The sequence below is a fragment of the Euprymna scolopes genome, chromosome 23 (assembly GCF_053919585.1).
Source record: "Euprymna scolopes isolate OS-2025 chromosome 23, ASM5391958v1, whole genome shotgun sequence".
NCBI classification, from domain to species: Eukaryota; Metazoa; Mollusca; class Cephalopoda; order Sepiida; family Sepiolidae; genus Euprymna; species Euprymna scolopes.
In genome coordinates this window covers 57,216,988-57,224,464 of record NC_136504.1, presented here as the reverse complement: position 1 = coordinate 57,224,464, position 7,477 = coordinate 57,216,988, and the positions used below count along the sequence as shown (strand labels likewise).

At 33.4% G+C, this 7,477-nt stretch overlaps 1 long non-coding RNA gene across 1 annotated transcript in view; it reads left to right on the top strand.

Moving 5' to 3' along the window:
- LOC145245703 (uncharacterized) overlaps window positions 1-6,923 on the top strand; it is a 45,149-nt gene extending 38,226 nt beyond the window's left edge. The window contains exons 6-7 of the long non-coding RNA XR_013863016.1: window positions 562-644; window positions 6,354-6,923. This is a non-coding gene — a long non-coding RNA (uncharacterized LOC145245703). The remainder of the gene's footprint in view (window positions 1-561; window positions 645-6,353) is intronic.
- Window positions 6,924-7,477: the final 554 nt, after the last annotated feature.

Genomic DNA, 7,477 nt, shown 5'->3' with positions numbered 1-7,477 from the left:
TTGAAAAGCGTCGACTGTCAGACCATTCTTTGTTGTTTTCACAGTCTTATAATATATGCCTTTTTTCTTTTCGTTAAAACAAAGCCATGTCATAGTTGGTTCTTTGATAGAACCGAGGCGCTATGAAAATTCATGTATCCATTTGGTTTAGTTGCACAAATGAACCAAAATACTTGATTTTCAAAATTTAACTCACTACTCGTCAGTTTAAATACCTCAAGATCACTTTCAAATGTCACAGTGTCACGAAATAAGTACATTTGTTAATCTATTTATAATGAATTAAAATGATCAACTAATTCACTAAATAAAAAAATCACACGAACTTTTTCCATTAATCATCAGAAAGAAAATTCTATCTTTAAGAACGTTTAAAATAAAAGTCTATTATTATGGTTCATTTGTGCTCTGTAACAAAAGAGAATCACGGGTTTTCGCAAATGTCGCTGATGTACCATTGAAGCAAATAAAGATTCAATAGTTAAAAAAAAAACACGATTAATTTACTATACACAAACATTTAATGAGCAAATTCTATTTATTTTCCCGCTATTTTTCCAGGATATATGTGTTGTCGAAAATGTTCATACCTTCCACATTATGTGTTTGGCTTCAATAGGCCAATGAACTAAATCGCAAATCATGTGAGTATACAGTTTATTGCTTTAGTTGTGTCGTAGAATTGTCAAAATATATATTTAGTTTTTATTCACATATTAATAACATATGAACTGTTGTGAGATCCTATGCTTTATACATTTTCGTATGCTTGCTGACAACGAGCAAGATGAAGGGAAAGTTCGCCTGTATGGAAGTCAAAATGCTCTGCTTAATATCTGGAATTACACTGCTCGACCACATCTGTACTGACGACATTGGAAAGCGTTACGGCATCGAGGGTAAGATTAGAGAATGGCAACTTAGTTAGTTTGAGCACGAGTTGAGAACCGACGACGTCTTTTACTCGTTAACATAAAATACGAATTATTTCAATAATAACATAACATCAGTAATTCAAACAAACGAATTTTTATAACATTAAATTGCTCGGTATTAAACATAACGTTAAATTCCTTAAAAAAAAAAAATTAAAAAACGGAAAGAAACTGAAACATGTGCATGTTTTTTCAAACAGTTCACTTCTTGTAAGTAAAAAAAAACAAAACAAGAAAAACAATACTCGAGCTGAGACCAAACCAAAACCTAAAGACAGCGATTCAAGTACAATAACCATTAGGCCAGCTTGTTACGACTCTTTAAAATGTCTTTTCAAACCTACTTATTCTTAACATAGGGAAGGTGGCATGCGCAGTCGTGAAACGGTTAGCAAACACACAAAATTCTGCTCACCCCAAGTACCATTTAAAAACCAATTTTTTTTGACTACTTAGCAACCCCTTTTTTCCGGATAAGAACTGATTAAAACGTTTTCCACAAGTCTGGATACCTATATATCAAATTTCAAGTTTGTAGATAAAAAGAAATTCGTACGTTGAAAGTTGTCCTCGAATCTTACGTCCCGACAGATTCGAGGTGGAACCTCGAATCTTACGTTCCGACAGATTCGAGGTGGAACCTACATGCCCTAATTCCGAAAAATCCTATAGGCATTGGAAATTAACCCTCCAGAATTATATCCGCTCACATAATAACGGATTAATCGAAAACACTTCAGATAATTTCTTTGCCTTGATCAATTGTATTTCAGCCTCTGTTTTCGATTTAATAAGCGATAAAACCGACTACGATAGTGCATTAAGAACATTAGACGCCGCTTATTTAAAACCTGAAAATATTGTTTATAATAGATATCGATTGATGACGACGAAGCAACAAACAACACAAAATATAGATGCCTTCATACTACAATTGGAAATGCTTGCCAAAACATGTAACTTCGAAGCGGTTTCTGCTGAGGAAAACAAAAATCAATACATTCGGGAAGCTTTCATCGGCGGAATTTCTTCTTCGTCCATCCGACAACGACTGTTAGAAAAACCCATCCTGACTTTACGGCCAGATCTCTTGAACAAGCAGAAAAGCATTCGATAAGCTACGCAAATAACTTTACTGTAGCAGCTACAAATAATCCTTCGGGCTACAATCGTATAGCTGTGACTAAAGAAAATATGCATCCAAAAGGGGTTTGTTTTTTCTGTGGAAAATCACGTCATCCTCGATATTTATGTCCTGCACGAAACGCCGAATGTAAAAAATGCAAAAAAAATGGTCATTGGGCTGAAGTGTGTAAATCTTCTATTTCTAACACTCATACTGCTGTTCTTTATGACGACTCTGACTACCCCTCACCTTCTCTATCCTGACTAGGAACTAACTCCAAAGATGTCACATTCACTCAATGCCAAATTAACGGGCACTTCGTGAACGCTATGGTGGACTCCGGCAGTGTAAAAACATTCATTAATGAAAATACTGCTAAAAAACTTAAACTCTTCACAATACCTAAAAACAAAACTATAGCTCTGGCTGCTTCCGATCAACATGCTAAAATAACTGGCGAAGCTGTCGTGGATTTAATACTGAAAGATAAAACCCATTCTGGAATAACAATTGAAATCATTGAAAACCTTTTCATTGATTTAATAATCGGAAAAGATATTTTAAAAAAATATAAAAAAGTAACACTTAAATTCGACGGTCCTAGAGACAAACTTATAATTGGAGCTATAAACACGAATAATTTTTTTCCTACCATAAACGTTCCACCCCCTCCTCTCTTTTCTAATCTTTCTCCTCATACTACTCCTATTGCGACAAAATCCCGACGTTACACTTTTGCCGCCAACAAATTCATAAAAGAAGAGACTGCTAGAATGTTGAAAGAAGGCATAATTGAACCTTCGATATCTCCGTGGCGAGCGCAGGTTCTTGTAACTTCGAATGAGAATCATAAGAAAAGAATGGTAGTCGACTACAGCGATACCATCAATAGATTCACGGAACTAGACGCTTACCCAATGCCTAATATCAATAAGATGGTAGACGACATCGCTCAATATAACATCTTCTCTACTCTCGACCTAAAATCTGCTTATCACCAAATACCTATAAATCATGCTGATCGTAAATTCACTGCGTTTGAAGTAAGTGGCAAACTTTTTCAATTTACTCGCCTTCCTTTTGGCGTCACCAATGGAGTAAGTGCTTTCCAGAGGAGCATAGACTATATTATAGAAAAAGAAAATCTAACCGATACCTTTGTGTATGTTGATAACGTAACTATATGTGGGAAAAATCAAGAAGAACACGATTACAATCTTCAAAAATTCTACAAAATTGCTAAACAATATAACATCACTTTAAATGAAAATAAAAGCATAATTTCTTCTAGTTCTATTACTCTACTCGGCTACACCATAGAAAATAATCAAATAGCTCCCGATTATCAAAGACTAAAACCATTACTCGAAATGCCACCTCCGCTGAATCTTAAATCTAAAAAAAGAATAGTTGGAATGTTTTCCTATTACTGCAAATTCATTAAAAAAATTTCTGATAAAATTTTATTACTAAATCAAAACAAAGAATTTCCACTACCTCCATCTGTATTAAAATCTTTTCAAACATTGAAAAATGATCTAAAAGACGCCACTTTAATAACGGTAGATCCAAATAAAGAATTTGAAGTAGAAACGGACGCTAGTAACTATTGCATTGCTGCAACACTAAATCAAGAAGGTCGTCCTATTGCATTTTTTTCAAGAACTCTCAATACTAACGAAATTAAGCACCATGCAGTAGAAAAAGAGGCAGCCGCTATTGTAGAAGCTCTCCGTAAGTGGCGACATTTTCTACTCGGCAGGCACTTTAAAGTCATCACAGATCAGAAGAGCATCAGCTTCATATTCGACAATAAAAGAAAATCTAAAATTAAGAATGACAAAATATGTCGTTGGCGTATAGAATTATCCCAATACAATTTCACTATAGTTTATCGACCTGGACCTGAAAATATTGCTGCTGACACATTCTCTCGCATCTCTGCTCTTACTTACAATCTACAAGATCTTCGTGATTTACATAAACAATTATGTCATCCTGGTGTTTCAAGATTAAGCCATTTTATAAGAACGAGGAACCTCCCTTTTACTTTGGATCAAATTAAGAATATTACCGACTCTTGCTCATCCTGTCAATTACTGAAACCCAAATTCGCCAATACCAATGGAGGGACTCTCATTCAAGCCATATTACCTTTTCAACGATTAAATCTTGATTTTAAAGGCCCTCTACCTACTTCTATACATGGCAACAAATATCTACTTACTCTAATTGATGAGTATTCCCGTTTTCCTTTCGCTTTTCCTTGCAGAGATATGACAAGCAAAACCATTATCCACTGTCTAAACAAACTCTTTTCAATTTTTGGTTTGCCTGACATGATACATACTGACCGTGCTTCTGATTTCTTAACAAGAGAAATAAAGGATTTTTTACACAAAAAAGGAATTGCTACTTCTAAAACAAGTAGGTATCATCCTGAAGGTAATGGACAGATTGAAAAACTCAACGGTACCTTATGGAAGGCCATTCAAACAACATTACATTCTAATCAAATGAAACTACCTTATTGGGAAGACATACTACCAGACGCACTTCATTCAATTAGATCATTACTTTGTACTGCCACTAATATGACTCCCCACGATAGACTGTTTAAATATAGTCGTAAATCTGCTTCCGGAATTTCAATTCCTTCTTGGGTTAAACCAGGCCCAATATATATTAGAAACCACACTAAAACAAGTAAACATGCCCCTCCTGTAACGCCTGCCACCCTAATAGATGTCAACCCCCACTACGCTTATGTTCAACTACCTTCTGGTACTGAAACCACAGTCAACGTTCGAGACTTAGCTCCAAACTCATCAAATGAAGAAAACTCTAATAATAATCCTACTACTTCAGAGACTTTATTTGAACCTTCTACTAATGAAAACATTGGTCATGAGGAAGACAAAAATCAATCGTCTGATCTTGAAGAAAATCAGATTTCATTAAAAAATAATACTGAAAATCAGCATTCCTGCCAATCTGTGCGGAGGTCGTCCCGAGTTCGACAATTCCCTAGTAAATATAAGGATTTTGTGACTAAATACTGAAAAAACTGCAGTTTGGGTTCATATGTTATTTGTAAATAAAATGATTCTTATGTGATTGTAAACAAAAAAAAAAAAAAAAAAAAAAATTTGTCTATAATTAATTACCCCTTACTTGAATACTTTAGGACGGGGAAAATGTTATGATTTAATTTGTTGTTAAGAGTTATCCCCCTTGGGATTGACATTCATAATAAAAGCGCCCTCTGTTTCATTTTCCCGCTCGATCCTTTCAAGAGCGTACGTGTATTTTACAGTTAATAAAACCTTTCTAAAAGGCAATTCTTTACTTACTGATACTATTCACTTTTGTCTATAATTAATTACCCCTTACTTGAATACTTTAGGACGGGGAAAATGTTATGATTTAATTTGTTGTTAAGAGTTATCCCCCTTGGGTTTGACATTCATAATAAAAGCGCCCTCTGTTTCATTTTCCCGCTCGATCCTTTCAAGAGCGTACGTGTATTTTACAGTTAATAAAATTGAAGTGAATAGTATCAGTAAGTAAAGAATTGCCTTTTAGAAAGGTTTTATTAACTGTAAAATACACGTACGCTCTTGAAAGGATCGAGCGGGAAAATGAAACAGAGGGCGCTTTTATTATGAATGTCAATCCCAAGGGGGATAACTCTTAACAACAAATTAAATCATAACACTTAGCAACCCCTTTTTTCCGGATAAGAACTGATTAAAACGTTTTCCACAAGTCTGGATACCTATATATCAAATTTCAAGTTTGTAGATAAAAAGAAATTCGTACGTTGAAAGTTGTCCTCGCACACACATTTTCACTTTTATAGATTTATAGATTATTTATTTACTGTAGTTAACGACGGTTGTTCTGTCAAGGAGCTTCCCTTGTAGTATTCTAAAGAAGAACTAACAAAATCTATATTAATATACGTTGTATATGTCTATTTTTTTCTCTATTGAAGGAGAGATATTATTCTCCAAAAGTAGGGACATACAACTACCATCTTGGACGACACATTATTTTAGTAAATAAACGTGATATAATTACTAAAAAATAAAAATTCCTTCTAAAATTGTCACTATTTTTTTATATGCTAACTCGTGTCCACTGTATTTCCTACGAACCGTATTGATATAGCCTTCAAACACAACCCCTTTCACACTACGCAAAACTCTCCAAGCAAACTTAAATATCCCCCTTCATATATTATTATTATGTTTATTATTATTTAACGCTTTTCTACATTTTTATTTCAGTCAAAGATGGGAAGAAGAGGAGAAAAAAAGAACAGACTGATCGTAAAAGAACAACAAAACATGGAATGATAATAAAAATTGTTCATTATGAAGTATCTTCGGAAAAGCAGGCAATTCTATATTTTATCATGACATTTAAACAAAATAAAAAAATGGAGCTATACTTGGATTCATTAATTGATATGAATTCAAATCAAAATGGCGGTCAAATGGATCTAAATATACTTGGTAACATTCTTTCGATCGAGAAAAAAGCTAAAAAAAAAATAAACAAACAAAAAAACAAAAGCAAAAACAAAACAACAAAGATGCAACAACCATTTCCAAAAAAGCGAAACGCAGAAACATTCAAAGAAGCCTCAGCAGTAGCCTCGTTGCTACATTTCGTGTTTTTTTTTCCTTTTTCTTTTTATAAATTGAATGCTGTCTGGAGTTGTGAACACATATAATTACCGGATTCATGAGTATTAAACATGCTTGTAAAAGATGTTATTTTCTTGTACTGTTTGCAACGTCCTCAAATAATTCACCATGCGTTATAGTTGAGTGTTTCTTTACCTGATGTATAGAATTAGCCCTGTTTTGAAATCCAAATAAATACGGATAATGAAATGACAATGAGTTCGTTTCTTTTCATTAAAACTAATTGCTTAAGTTGAAGGATCTTTATAACAACAAAAAAAGGTTAAAACGTGAATAGAATTCAAATTTTATGATATGTAGCTGGAAGATGACGAAGCGATTAGCTAATCAGCTGTCAGAAGACAACACTTCAACGAAAGCGTAAAATTTATACATATATATATATAAATTTAAAGGAGATTAGAACAATAGTCTTAAGAGCAGAGTGTATTTTAATGTAATAGTAAAATTACTAGTTTAATTAAAATACAGGAAAGAAAAAGTGCTCGTTGTAATTTAGATATATAATAAGCTCGATAGGTAAATATCCTAGAGCTAACTTAATATTTAGTAATGTGATTGATAATTTAAAAATCAAATTATAATTAAGTTAAAAATCCGTTTCATAAGAAGGAACAACAACAAAATCAATTATTTGTACGATCGGGTTGGAAAACAGTGTTTTTATTGTGGTAAACATGTTTTTTATGTATATATGTATA